Raw genomic sequence first — 14,722 nt, 5'->3', positions numbered from 1 at the left:
GCCCAGGTCCTCTTCCACCAAACTTCAAAATGTTGCAGAATATGAACCCAAAATAACATCAGATATATGGTACTGTATCAGAAGCGTACAGCTCTATACAGTCAAAGGATGATTGTCAATCTCCCTATATATACCATCAGTCACACAGAGACGCTCACAGGCTCAGTATAGATTAGACAAGAATATAAAAAGTAGAAAAAGTGTACAGTATCATCAGATAGCAGGTATATATAGTATAGTTTAAACATTCTAAATCTCCGTAGATATTTCAGGAGGCACACACAGACGCTCTCAGGCTCAGTGTGGATTACAACACAATATAAAAAGCCGTAAAACAGTAATGGATCTGAAGAGTACAGCTGTACACAGTGTAGGGGTCATTGTTGTCAATCTCAGTATTTATTTCCACAGTCAGAAAATAACTCTCACTTGGTCAGATTGGATTAGACCAGAATATAAAAAGCAGTAAATGGGTAATGTATCACAAGCGTAGAGCTGTATACACTAGTGTTGGGGTAATTTTTAAATGTACATCTAAATTGCAGGAGTAACCCACAGACTGTCACACGCTCAGGATGGATCACACAACAATATAACAAGAAGATCCGCAAGAAATAATCACACATGTGGGACAATGTTCCAGGTGTCAATGATACACTTAGAGTGGTGGGTGGAGGAGGACTTCCTGGCTGAAAGGGTTCAGTATCACCAGATGCCAGGTATATATACTGTAGCATAGTTTAAACATTAAAAATGTACGTCTATATATTCAGGAGTAGTGTTGAGCCACCCCGCTATTGTTCCAGTTCGTTTTGGTTCGTCAAACACGAGGCAAGTTCGTTGAATGTTTGTCGAACGTTCGACGAACAACGTCGAACACCATTGAAAACAATGGCAGGCAAACACAAACACATTCAAACACATAGAAAACAATTACAAAACACCTTAAAAGGTGTCCCAAAGCAGATAAAATGCTCAGAAGACACAAATAACATATTGAAAAGGGCAACTACATATAGAAAAGAGGTAGAGGAGAAAAAGGAGGAGGAGGAGACACAGATATAGGCTTGTCATGCCCTTATGAAGTCAAGAAAGGCTGGAATAAAAATGTAAAATACCAAAACAACAGTAAAAATCTGAAATTGAAGACGATCATATACCGTCGGACTTCCCACCATAAATTAGGCCAACTGCTGATCGGGCGGCGTTATTCCCACATACCTCCGAACAGCGTCCATGATGGCAAAGTGTTTGGTTTCTGGGGGCAGTATGGTTGCAAAGCTGAACCTTAAAGGAATGTCCAGAAGGGCACCATCAGGAGTGGAGTCTGCGGCTTAATTCGACTCCACCCGGGAAACCTCAACCATGCCAGCTACAGAAAAGATTGACAGATTGCAAGCTTTGTTGATTCTGTGGATGGTGGTGGATGTCCGTTTTTAGTTGTGCTAGCGATTTGTCAGCTTAATTCCGTTAATGAGCGAGTCTCCGGTATGCCCCCGCGGTACACATCAAGCTTACTAGAGGGACACGCGAGGCTCTGGCACGCAAGATCGATCAATAACAGGTCTGTCATGCCCTTACATGTCCGGGGCTGCATGCGTGCTACACTGAAAGGTCTAGCGTGTGTTGCTTACAGGTGCAGGTTACACGCTGAACCCCGTTACTGATGGGGATCTGGGATTACAATTCTTCCCCGCGAACGAGGATTTCCCAGTAAGTGCAGGTCAACCGGAATTCCGGAATTAGGCCTAACCGGCATTCCAGAAAAAATGAAAAAATTAAGTGTGCTTGCTTATCAGCTGGGCTCCTATGCTGAGTAGCACGCAGTTCTTACATAAACAGGTGGCATAGCTTGGTTCACTGGTGGGCTCCTCTGCTGAGTAGCAGACAGTGCTACAAGGCCCAAAAGGATTTTCTGGACAAGATGCGGTAAAAAATAATTAGAAACACACACAGTGTAGCTCCTTGACAGGTGTACTACACCGCTTGCTACCACACACCGCTACTATGACATGAAACAGTCTATTAACATTGAAAGCTATTATTAATGTGAAAATGAAGTTACGCTTTTGGTGAACGAACCGTTCTCGAACGGAACCTCGAACAGCCGAATTTTAAGCAAAGTGTTCGAGTCCGACGAACGGCTCGAACACCGCCCAAAACAGCTTGAATTTTAACTTGGGGAAAAGGTCGACTCAAACACCGCTCATCTCTAATCAGGAGGCAGACTCAGACGTTCTCAGGCCCAGTATGGATTCGACAAGATTGTACAAAGTTGAGAAAGGGTACAGTTTCACCGGATAACAGGTATATATAGCATAGTTTAAACATTAAACATCTGCGTGTATATTTCCGGAGTACGACAAAGACACTCACAGCCTCAGTATGGATTAGACAAGAATCTAAAAAGTAGAAAAAGGGTTATGTATTCGAAGCGTACACCAGTATACACTGTTGGGGTATTTTTCAATCTTCATATATATTTCAGTCTCAGTAAGACAGTCCAGACTCTCCGCAAGAGGAAACGAGATGGATACAAGTTCAGACAGAAAGTCGACAGATTGCAGAAATTTTAGAATTACTAATCACGGTAAAAACTCCCGGGAGAATTCTCAGAGGCGATGCTGACCCTCAATTACTTTGTCTGTGGAGACAGCGAAAACAGTTCTTGTGAAGAAAGGTTTGCTGTATCGCAGTACCGTGGAACACATCACCGTTACTCATCTCCATCAAATTGCGATCACAGGGACAGATGTAGACATTGTCCTACCTGCCTATCATGATCTGTCAGGTAACTTTGGAGTGCAAAAGACACAAGCCACAGGCCATAGGCGATTCTATTGGATTGGCATGAGAGGACACATTTAAAAATTTGGGCAGGAATGTCACACGTCTGTGAGTCAGAAAACCGTGAAAGCTGATGATAAACCACCACTGCATCTCATTGTGAGTCGATGTCCATAACAAATGGAAGCCATTGATCATTTGAAGATAGAGCCCAGCAGGAGAGGGCATAGCTACATCTTAACCATCATCTACCATTTCACCAAATTTATATTGGCAGTACCAGTGAAGTATTTAACAGGCCAAACTACACAGTGGTGCAGCAGGGTGAGGTAAGTATTGCAAGTGCTGGTGCCCTGAGCAAGCAGGGGGGCCCACTCAAGGGCGGCGGGACTGGCACAGGGCCCCTCATAGTACGCCAGTGTGTCTGACGGCGGGTGTGCACCCCCACCGTCAGAGACACTTGATTTTACTATGAGGGACCTTGTGCCAGTGCCGTTGCCAAAGAGTCTGCCCACCCACCTGTCCAGGGCAACAGCACTCGCACGGGTGCGTGCGCCAGGTGGTAACCCCGGCCCTGTGGGGGGAGGCAGCCCAGTTAGGGAGGTGGAAAAAAATGGCATATGTTCATATTAGACATTCAGCAGCTGCAAATGGAGTAATTGGAGAAGTCCGCGTAAGAGGAGGACAAAAGCAAGTCATTTTTCTGGCAACCTACGTGTCAGCAGGGGAGGGTAGGACAAAATCCTTTGAAACCCATGCATGGTTCATTTTAATGAAGGTTAGATCATCAACATTTTCGGTCGACAGACGGGTCCTTTTTTCTGTCAGGATTGATCCAGCAGCACTGAAGACTTGTTCAGATAACACACTAGCAGCAGGGCAAGTGAGCTCCTGTAAGGCATATTGTGCCAATTCAGGCCAGGTGTCAAGTTTACTGGCCCAATAGTCAAAGGGGAATGACCGGTGAGGGAGAACATCGATATGGGAGAAGTAGATTTGTCAGGAACACCGCACTGCACTTGCTCACTAAGCCAGTGCGTGTGTCCTGAGTACAAAAACAGTGCTGAAAGATACCTGTGGAGCGGGCAGCAGTGGTGACGATGCATGCTCCAGGACCTGAAGCACGTGACTGCTGGGGGCGTGGCCTAAGCTCCACAGAGCTAGGAGCTGCAGGGAAACTCCTAGAAAGGTAACTACAGGACAATGTTACCAAGGGGCAAAGACATAGACAGAAACCAGATCAAGCCGGGTCAAAGCACGAGATAGCAGGACAGTACCAAAGGGTTAGATAGAGCGAATAGTCAGGACGTAGCAATAGATCAGAAAACCAGAACGGGCAATGGACGGTGCAATAGGGACAAACTGCAATGGAGTAACAATAGCCAAGCCAGGAGGTCAGAACCGGAGAAGACAATAGTACCAAAACGAGAGACGGAATACAGAGTGAGGGAACAGGCTGGGTCATACACGGGAATCAAACAAGCAATGCAGAATACACGCACACCAGGACGGTCAGTCAGACATACAGCCAGAATAACAGTATAGCTGACAGAGAATGCTAGTCTGGAGTGAGTATAAATACCCTTCCCAGATCCAGAGAGGCCGTCAAAAGTTAACCCTGTAAGAACAGGACATTAACCATGTCCTAACCATGACAGTACCCCCCTCTTAATTGGGGGCCACTGGACCCCCAGGTTTCTCAGGGTATCTGGCATGAAAAGCCCGCACCAGTCGATCAGCGTGCACTGAACTGGCCAGAACCCATGACCGATCCTCCACGGAATATCCCTTCCAATGAATAAGGTACTTAAGTCTCCGGCGCACCCAACGTGAATCAATGATGAGTCCTACCTCGTACTCCAGTTGACACTCTACCAACACTGGTGGAGCCACAGATGAGGGATCTTCTCTAACTGTCCCCACAGGTTTTAATAGGGACCTGTGGAAGATGTTAGATATTTTGAAGGAGGTGGGCAACTGTAATCTGTATGCCACCGGGTTGATCACCTCTACAATCTTGTAAGGGCCAATAAATTTTGGGCCCAACTTCGTAGAGGGTATTTTAAGTTTGATGTTATGGGTGGACAACCAGACTTTTTCCCCCACTGTTAACGCTGGACCCAACCCCCTCCTCCTGTCCAAAAAATGTTTATACTTCTTCTGGGCTTTGGAGATGTTCCCCGGTACCTCCCTCCATAGGGTTTTTAACTGTTGTACCATCCCCTCGGCACTAGGGCAATCCGAATCCATACGGGAAAATTCCTCAAACTACGGAACGAACCCATAATTGACCTGAAATGGAGACTTTCCGGTAGACTTATTAATACGACAGTTGAATGCAAATTCTGCCATGGGCAATACCTCACACCAGTCTTCCTGTCTGGAGGAGGCCAGGCATCTCAGAATCTGCTCCAACGACTGGTTGGTGCGTTCAGTCTGTCCATTGGATTCCGGGTGATAGGCAGAGGAGAATGACAACGTGACCCCCAACTTCATACAAAACGCTCTCCAAAACCTGGCCACAAATTGCACACAACTGTCCGACACCGCGTTCACGGGCACTCCATGCAATCGAACAATGTGCCGTATAAACAAGCGGGCCAAGGTTTCAGCAGATGGTAACGCAGGTAATGGCACAAAGTGAGCTTGCTTAGAAAATCTATCAACCACTACCCATACCACTGAGTTGCCCTTGGAAGATGGAAGATTAGTGATAAAGTCCATGAACAGGTGTGTCCATGGTTTATCTGGAATTGGCAAAGGCATCAATTCCCCGGCAAGCTGTACCTGAGAGCTTTTAGAGCGCGCGCACACCCCACAAGAATTTACAAACCTTTTTATATCAGTACCCATAGAGGGCCACCAAAAACCCCTAGCTACTGCCCCCCGGGTAGCTGCAATACCAGGGTGTGCACTTAACACAGAATCATGAAATTCTTGAAGGAGTGTGCGACGGAATTGTTCGGGTACAAACAATTTACCTGGCGGTTTATTTCTGGGAGCTTGTGCTTGTGCTTCCAGAATCTCTCTCTGTAACTCAGAGGAGATTTCAGCTACAACCACTCCCGGTTGAAGAATGGAGGAAGGAGGTTCTGGAGGGGACACAGAATCAAAACTTCGGGATAAGGCATCTGCCTTTACATTTTTAGACCCTGGTCGGAACGTGATGGTAAAATGAAATTGAGAAAAAAAAGTGCCCACCAAGCCTGTCTGGGGGGTCAATCTCTTAGCAGACTCGATATAGGCCAGGTTTTTATGATCAGTGATGACCGTACTGGCGTCCCCCTCCAAAAGATGCCTCCATTCTTCGAATGCCAATTTAACCGCTAACAATTCCCTGTTACCGACATCATAGTTTCTCTCGACCGAAGAGAACTTCTTAGAGAAAAAGGCACAGGGTTTGAGGTTAGTCAGGGTAGTGGGGCCCTGTGACAATACTGCCCCACCCCCACCTCCGAAGCGTCGACCTCGACGATAAAAGGTCTTGACGAATCTGGTTGTACCAACACAGGGGCTGTGGTAAAACACTTCTTTAGTGTAAGGAAGGAATTTTTTGCAGCCACGGACCAATTTTTTACATCTGCACCTTTAAGAGTGAGGTCCGTCAAGGGTTTCACCGCCTGCGAGAACCCTTTAACCCCTTCACCCCCAAGAGTGGTTTGCACGTTCATGACCTGGCCAATTTTTACAATTCTGACCACTGTACCTTTATGAGGTCATAACTCTGGAACGCTTCCATGGATCCCGGTGATTCTGACACTGTTTTCTCGTGACATATTGTACTTCATGTTAGTGGTAAAATTTCATTCAAATAACTTGCATTTATTTGTGAGAAAAATGGAAATTTGGCGAAAATTTTGAAAATTTCGCAATTTTCCAACTTTGAATTTTTATGCCCTTAAATCACAGAGATACGGCACACAAAAAACTTGATAACTAACATTTCCCACATGTTTACTTTACATCAGCACGATTTTGGAACCAAAATTTTTTTTTGTTAGGAAGTTGTAAGGGTTAAAAGTTGACCAGCGATTTCTCATTTTTACAACACCATTTTATTTTTAGGACCACATCACATTTGAAGCCACTTTGAGGGGTCTATATGATAGAAAATACCCCAAAGTGACACCATTCTAAAAACTGCACCCCTTAAGGTGCTCAAAAGCACATTCAAGAAGTTTATTAACCCTTTAGGTGCGTCACAGGAATTTTTTTGAATATTTAAAAAAAAATGAACATCTAACTTTTTTTCATAAAAAAAATACTTCAGGTTCAATTTTTTTTATATTACCAAGGGTAACAGGAGAAATTGGACTGCAAAAGTTATTGTGCAATTTGTCCTGAGTACGCTGATACCTGATATGTGGGGGGAACGACTGTTTCGGCGCATGGCAGAGCTCAGAATGGAAGGAGCGCCGTTTGACTTTTTCAATGCAAAATTGGCTGGAATTCAGATTGGACACCATGTCACGTTTGGAGAGTCCCTGATATACCTAATCAGTGGAAACCCCCTACAAGTGACCCCATTTTGGAAACTAGACCCCCCAAGGAACTTATCTAGATATGTGGTGAGAACTTTGAACCCACAAGGGCTTTACAGAAGTTTATAACGTACAGCGGTACAATTAAAAAATCATATTTTTTCCACAAAAATGATCTTTTCACCCCAATTTTTATTTTCCCAAGGGTAACAGGACCCTAAAAGTTATTGTGCAATTTGTCCTGAGTACGCTGATACCCCACATGTGGGGGTAAACCACTATTTGGGCGCATGGCAGAGCTCGGAAGGGAAGTAGCGCCATTTGACGTTTTTGGCTGGAATTGAGATCGGACATCATGTCGCGATTGGAAAACCCCTGATGTACCAAAACAGTGAAAACCCCCCACAAATGACACAATTTTGGAAACTAGACCCCCTAAGGAACTTATCTAGATGTGTGGTGAGAACTTTGAACCCCCATGGGCTTCACAGAAGTTTATAACATAAAGGCTTACAATTAAAAAATCATATTTTTTCCACAAAAATGATCTTTTCACCCTCAATTCTTATTTTCCAAAGGGTAACAGGACCCTAAAAGTTATTGTGCAATTTGTCCTGAGTACGCTGATACCCCACATGTGGGGGTAAACCACTATTTGGGCGCATGGCAGAGCTCGGAAGGGAAGCAGCGCCATTTGACGTTTTTGGCTGGAATTGAGATCGGACACCATGTCGCGATTGGAAAACCCCTGATGTACCTAAACAGTGGAACCCCCCAAAAAATGACACCATTTTGTAAACTAGACCCCCCAAGGAACTTATCTAGATGTGTGGTGAGCACTTTGAACCCCCCAGTGCTTCACAGAAGTTTATAACGCCCGGGCGTGAAAATAAAAAATTCGTATTTTTTCCACAAACATGATCTTTTAGTCACCATTTTTTTATTTTCCCAAGGGTACCAGGAGAAATTGGATCCCAAAAGTTGTTGTCCAATTTGTCCTGAGTATGCTGATACCCCATATGTGGGAGAAAACTACTGTATGGGCACACGTCGGGGCTCGGAAGGGAAGTAGTGACGTTTTGGAATGCAGACTTTGATGGAATGGTCTGCGGGTGTCATGTTGCCTTTGGAGAGCCCCTAATGTACCTAAACAGTGGAAACCCCCCACAAATGACACCATTTTGTAAACTAGACCCCCCAAGGAACTTATCTAGATGTGTGGTGAGCACTTTGAACCCCCCAGTGCTTCACAGAAGTTTATAACGCCCGGGCGTGAAAATAAAAAATTTGTATTTTTTCCACAAACATGATCTTTTAGTCACCATTTTTTTATTTTCCCAAGGGTACCAGGAGAAATTGGACCCCAAAAGTTGTTGTCCAATTTGTCCTGAGTATGCTGACACCCCATATGTGGGAGAAAACTACTGTATGGACACACGTCAGGGCTCGGAAGGGAAGTAGTGACGTTTTGGAATGCAGACTTTGATGGAATGATCTGCGGGTGTCATGTTGCCTTTGGAGAGCCCCTAATGTGCCTAAACAGTGGAGCTCCCCACAAATGACCCCATTTTGGAAACGAGACCCCCTAAGGAACTTATCTAGATGTGTGGTGAGCACTTTGAACCCCCAAGGGCTTCACAGAAGTTTATAATGCCCGGGCATGAAAATAAAAAAATCGCATTTTTTCCACAAACATGATCAATTAGTCCCCAATTTTTTCATTTTCCCAAGGGTAACAGGAGAAATTGGACCCCAAAAGTTGTTGTCCAATTTGTTCTGAGTACGCTGACACCCCATATGTCAGAGAAAACTACTGTATGGACACACGTCGGGGCTCGGAAGGGAAGCAGTGACATTTTGGAATGCAGACTTTGATGGAATGGTCTGCGGGTGTCATGTGCGTTTGGAGAGCCCCTGATGTACCTAAACTATTGAAACGCCCCACAAGTGACCCCATTTTGGACACTAGACCCCCCACGGAACTTATCTAGATGTGTGGTGAGCACTTTGAACCCCCAAGTGCTTCACAGAAGTTTATAACACTCGGACGTGAAAATAAAAAAATCATTTTTTTCCACAAAAATGATATTTTTGCCCCCAATTTTTTATTTTCCTAAGGGTAACAGGAGAAATTGGACCCCAAAAATAGTTTTGCAATTTGTCCTGAGTAGGCTGATACCCTACATGTGGGGGTAAAACACTGTTTGAGCGCATGGCAGAGCTTGGAAGGGAAGGAGCACCATTTGACTTTTTCAACTCAGAATTGGCTGGAATTGAGATCAGATGCCATGTTGCATTTGGAGAGCCCCTGATGTGCCCAAACAGTGGAAACCCCCAATTCTAACTCCAACCCGAACCCCAACACACCCCTAACCCTAATCTCAGCCCTAACCCTAACCCTAGCCCTAACCCTAGCCCTAACCCTAACCCTAGCCCTAGCCCTAACCCTAGCCCTAACCCTACCCTAACCCTAACCCTAGCCCTAACCCTAGCCCTAACCCTAATGGAAAAATGGAAATAAATACATTTTTTTATTTTATTATTTTTCCCTAACTAAGGGGGTGATAACGGGGGGTTTGATTTACTATTTATGGCGGTTTTTATGTTTGGCAGCTGTCGCACGCTAAAAGACGCTTTTTATTGTAAAAATAGTTTTTGCATCACCACATATTGAGAGCTATAATTTTTCCGTATTTTGACAGTCATGTCAGGTCTTATTTTTTGCGGGACGAGTTGATGTTTTTATTGGTACCATTTTCGGGCACGTGACAATTTTTGATCGCTTTTTATTCCGATTTTTGGGACACAGAATGAACAAAAACCAGCATTTCATGAATTTCTTTTGGGGGGGTGCGTTTACACCATTCCACGTGCGGTAAAATTGATAAAGCGGTTTTATTCTTCGGGTCAGTACGGTTACAGCGATACCTCATTTAGGTCGTTTTTTATGTTTTGTTGGTTTTATGCAATGAAAACTATTTTATATAAAAAATAATTATTTTTGCATCGCTTTATTCTGCGAGCTATAACTTTTTTATTTTTTCGCTGATGATGCTGTATGGTGGCTCGTTTTTTGCGGGACATGATGACGTTTTCAGCGGTACCATGGATATTTATATGCGTCTTTTTGATCGCGTGTTATTACACTTTTTGTTTGGCGGTATGATAATAAATCATTATTTTTTGCTTTGTTTTTTATTTTTATTTTTTAAGGGGTTTGCTAAAGGGGTTAACTAATGGGACAGTTTTATAGGGCGGGTCGTTACGGACGCGGCGATACCTAATATGTGTACTTTTATTGTTTTTTTTTTACTATTTCCAAAAAATGGATTTATTGGGGGAATATTTTTTTTTTTTTTTCTAATTTATTTGGCGATTTTTTTTTAATTATTTTAACACTTTTTTTTTAATTTTTTTTTAACTTTATTAAATAGTCCCAGGTGGGACATCACTGTCCTGTGACAGATCGCTGATCTGTCACATCACAGATCACTGTGACAGATCAGCGATCTGTCACAGGCAGTGCAGAAGGCTTCCCCATGCCTGCGCTTTGCAGGCACTGAGGAAGCCAGCTTCCTGCAGGCCCCCGAAGGCCCCCGTCGCCATCTTAGATTCGGGGGCTCTGCAGGAAAGGAGCCCCCGCAGCAGCGCTGCACATTGCGCTGCCGTGGGGGGCTCAGGGAAGCACGGAGGGAGCCCCTTCCCTGCCGATGCTTCCCTTTAACCCCCGGTACACCGCGATCATATTTGATCGCGGTGTGCAAGGGGTTAACGTGTCGGGGGCGGTCCGTGACCACCCCTGACACATTGTGCCGGGTGTCAGCTGTGATAATCAGCTGACACCCGGCCGCGATCAGCGGCGCTCACCACGTGGGCGCCGCTGATCGCAGTAGACGTACTATCCCGTCCATGGGCATAGGGGCCCAGGTCCCATGGACGGGATAGTACGTCGGATGGCAGAAAGGGGTTAATGAACTTCCTATAGTAATTAGCGAAGCCCAGAAATTGCTGCAACCCCTTCAGGTCATGAGGCTGCACCCAATCTGTAATGGCCTGAACCTTCCCTTTATCCATGCGGAATCCCTCCCCGGATACAATTATACCCAGAAAAGACAGTTCTTGCATAAAAAATGAGCACTTCTCCAGCTTAGCATACAAATGGTTCTCCCGGAGTCTCATAAGAACCGTACGTAAATGGTGTAAAGCTGGAGTCACACAGAGCGACTTACCAGCGATCTCGACAACGATATCAACGTTTCAGGATCGCTGGTAAGTCGCTATGTGATCGCTGGTGAGCTGTCAAACAGACAGCTTCACCAGCGATCAGCACAGCGATGCCGAGCGCGCGGCATCACTGTCTTTGTTAGCGCTGATGCCATCCCTGTAAGAAAATAGAATTAAAGTAAAAAAATATTGTTATTCTCACCTTCCAACGTCCCACGCAGCCATCCCGCCTCTCTCCACGCTCTGGTCCCAGTGATCCTTTGCACGAATGACCACGAAACTTCGCGCTCCCGTGAGACCGTGACATTCTCACGGTCATTCTCGCAAAGGATCACTGGGACCGGAGCGTGGAGAGAGGTGGGATGGCTGCGCGGGATGTCGGAAGGTGAGAATAACAATATTTTTTATTTTTTTTATTATTTTTTACAGCTGATCGCTGGTCTCCCGCCTGTCACATACAGCGATGCGTGCTGTCCAGCGGGAGACCAGCGACGAAAAAAAGTCCAGAGGTTTCTTGCAGCGATCAGCGATACCGGCAGGGGGGCCGGTCGCTGATCGCTGTCACACACAGCGATCTCGCTGGTGAGATCGCTGTTACATCACAAAAGTTGTGACTCAGCAGCGATCTCGCTAGCAAGATTGCTATGTGTGACTCCAGCTTAAGTGTGACTGACTGTCCTCAGAGTATATCAAGATGTCATCCAAGTAGATGACTATATAACGCCCAATCAAGTCACAAAAACAACATTAATGAAGTTCTTAAAAACAGCAGGAGCGTTAGTGAGGCCGAGGGGCATAACCAGGTTTTCAAACAGCCCCTCAGTTGTCAGGAATGCTGTTCTCCATTCGTCCCCCTCCCAGATCCTTATAAGGTTATAAGCCCCTCGTAGATAGAGCTTAGAAAACCATTTGGCCCCCATGAGTTGGTTGCATAGATCAGGAATCAACGGGAGAGGGTACGTGTTCTTAACAGTAATTTTGGTCAGTTCCCGAAAGTCGAGGCACGGTCTCAACCCACCATCTTTTTTCTTTACAAAGAAAAACCCTGCTGCCACGGGTGAGACCAAGGGCCAAATAAACCCCTTGCGAAGGCTCTCTTTGATGTACTCTTTCATAGCCTGGCCCTCAGGCCCGGACAAATTAAACAAGCGAACCTTGGGTAATTTGGCTCCAGGTACTAAATCGATAGCACAATCAAATGGTCTATGTAGTGGGTGTCAGGCGAAGGCTACTTTCACACATCAGGTTTTCGGCGTCAGGCGCGATCCGGCGTTGTGCCGGAATGCCGGATCCGGCAAATGTTTTGTAAAACCTGAAGTGCCGGATCCGGTTTTCTGCCGGATCCGTCTTGTTCTTGACAGACAAAACCGGATCCGTCTCATCCGGTTCATCCGTTTTTCTATCCGTTTTTCTATCCGTTTTTCTGTACCAACAGTATATACCTTTGCCAACCAAAGTTGGCTATCTTGTCATGGTCTTACTATTTTTACCTTTAGGCCACAGGTGTGTACGTGGTTGTGTTTTATGCAAAGTATTTCACCTTTTAACAAAAGCTGTGTACATTGGTAGGAAATCACCAACAATAAACACAACTTTTTAGGTGAAATACTTTGCTTCAAACACAACCAGGAACACAACTGTGGCAAAAAGCTAAAATTTACCCACAGTTATACCTGGTTTTGAATACCTTTTTACCTTTGAAATACCCTGTATTTAACCTTTTTTTAAAACATAGTTCGCCGCAGAAAGAAATGACAGACAACCATTGTGAAACGATAATTTAACTTTTATTTAAATTTTTTTTTTTTTGTAAAATGTTTTTAAAGTGCAAAAAACTTTTTTAATAAAGGTTTTAAACCCAATGGGCATTTTTATTACAAAAAACACACATTACAATTCTGTGTACTGTGGGGTGGAAATACTGCTGGAGGGGCTGCGGGACACTTCGACACTGGGTGTGTGGAGAGAGGACTGGGATCGTGGTGGGGAAGGAACAGTTAGAGGTGAAGGTGTGGAAAAAGCTACAGAATGGGTGGACATGTGGGAGGCAGAAGAGGTGGTGGGCGGTGGAGTGGAGGGTTGGGCAGGGACAGTAGGAGCAGATGATGTTGATGGAAAGTTGTATGGGGAAGGAGTTTGGTACGGGGAAGGAGTTTGGTACGGGGAAGGAGTTTGGTACGGGGCAGGTTGCTGGAAGTGGGGAGATGACTGGTACTGGGGAGGTTGCTGGTACTGGGGAGGTTGCTGGTACTGGGCAGGTTGCTGGTATGTAGTAGGAGGGGGAGGATGGAAAGTGGCTGGAGGGGGTGCAGATGTAATAGGAGGGGGAGGATGGAAAGTGGCTGGAGGGGGTGCAGATGTAATAGGAGGGGGAGGATGGAAAGTGGCTGGAGGGGGTGCAGGTGGAGGAACTACAGTGGTGGGAGGTGGAGGTTGGGAGGTAACCTGCTGTAGAGCACCGTGGCACGAATGCATTACATGCATCTGCTGGGTAGGAGATAGTGTTGCCATGCGCTCCACAACAGACCTGAAAAAGGTGTGGTTTGGCGAAGATCTTGCTTCTGAATGCATGGTTTGCAGAAGTGTCTTCACCTCCAGAATGCTGGAGTTGATCTGCTGAAAGCCTGCGGAGATTTGCTCTGACAAGACTTTGAGACAGTTCTGGAAAGATGCATTCAGATGCAATAACTCTTGCGCATAACTCTTTTCCTGACCCCTCTGCCGCTGCCGCCCAGTACCCGCAGGTGTACTAGAGGCGGCAGGGGCAGAAGGGTGGGGTAAAGGGAAAGCGATCTCCTCACCAGCAGCTTCATGTAATGTAGGCGGCCACGATGCTCCTGTGCTGGTGGATGGGACAGATGGGTCGAATGTGTGGGAAGGCTGGGAAGGTGCAGATGTACCGGGGCGGTCGAAGTGTCCCTCGGTGCCGGTCTCCTCAGGGATCGCCTCAGAAGGGTCCAATCGTGCAGGCTCCCGAGTGCTGCTCACCGTGCTGTGGAATAAAGAGAAAAAAAAACAATTAAAATACTGACATGGTATGGCCCTGGCTGAAAAAAAAAAGTTACATCTAACATTTTTTTCACATGTGGTGTGTAATATTTACCTTCTGGTGAGCATTGTTTCCCGGAGGAACGACAGGGCTTGTGCGTACTTGTACTTGCTCCTGCATCCTCCAGATCCACTCGGGGCCCGCATCTCTTTATTGAACTCCTTCTTGAAACGATCCCTCA

Source organism: Dendrobates tinctorius, unplaced genomic scaffold (genome assembly GCF_039654945.1).
Source record: "Dendrobates tinctorius isolate UK_male_01 unplaced genomic scaffold, ASM3965494v1 ptg000082l, whole genome shotgun sequence".
NCBI lineage: Eukaryota > Metazoa > Chordata > Amphibia > Anura > Dendrobatidae > Dendrobates > Dendrobates tinctorius.
This window is presented reverse-complemented; position numbering follows the sequence as displayed.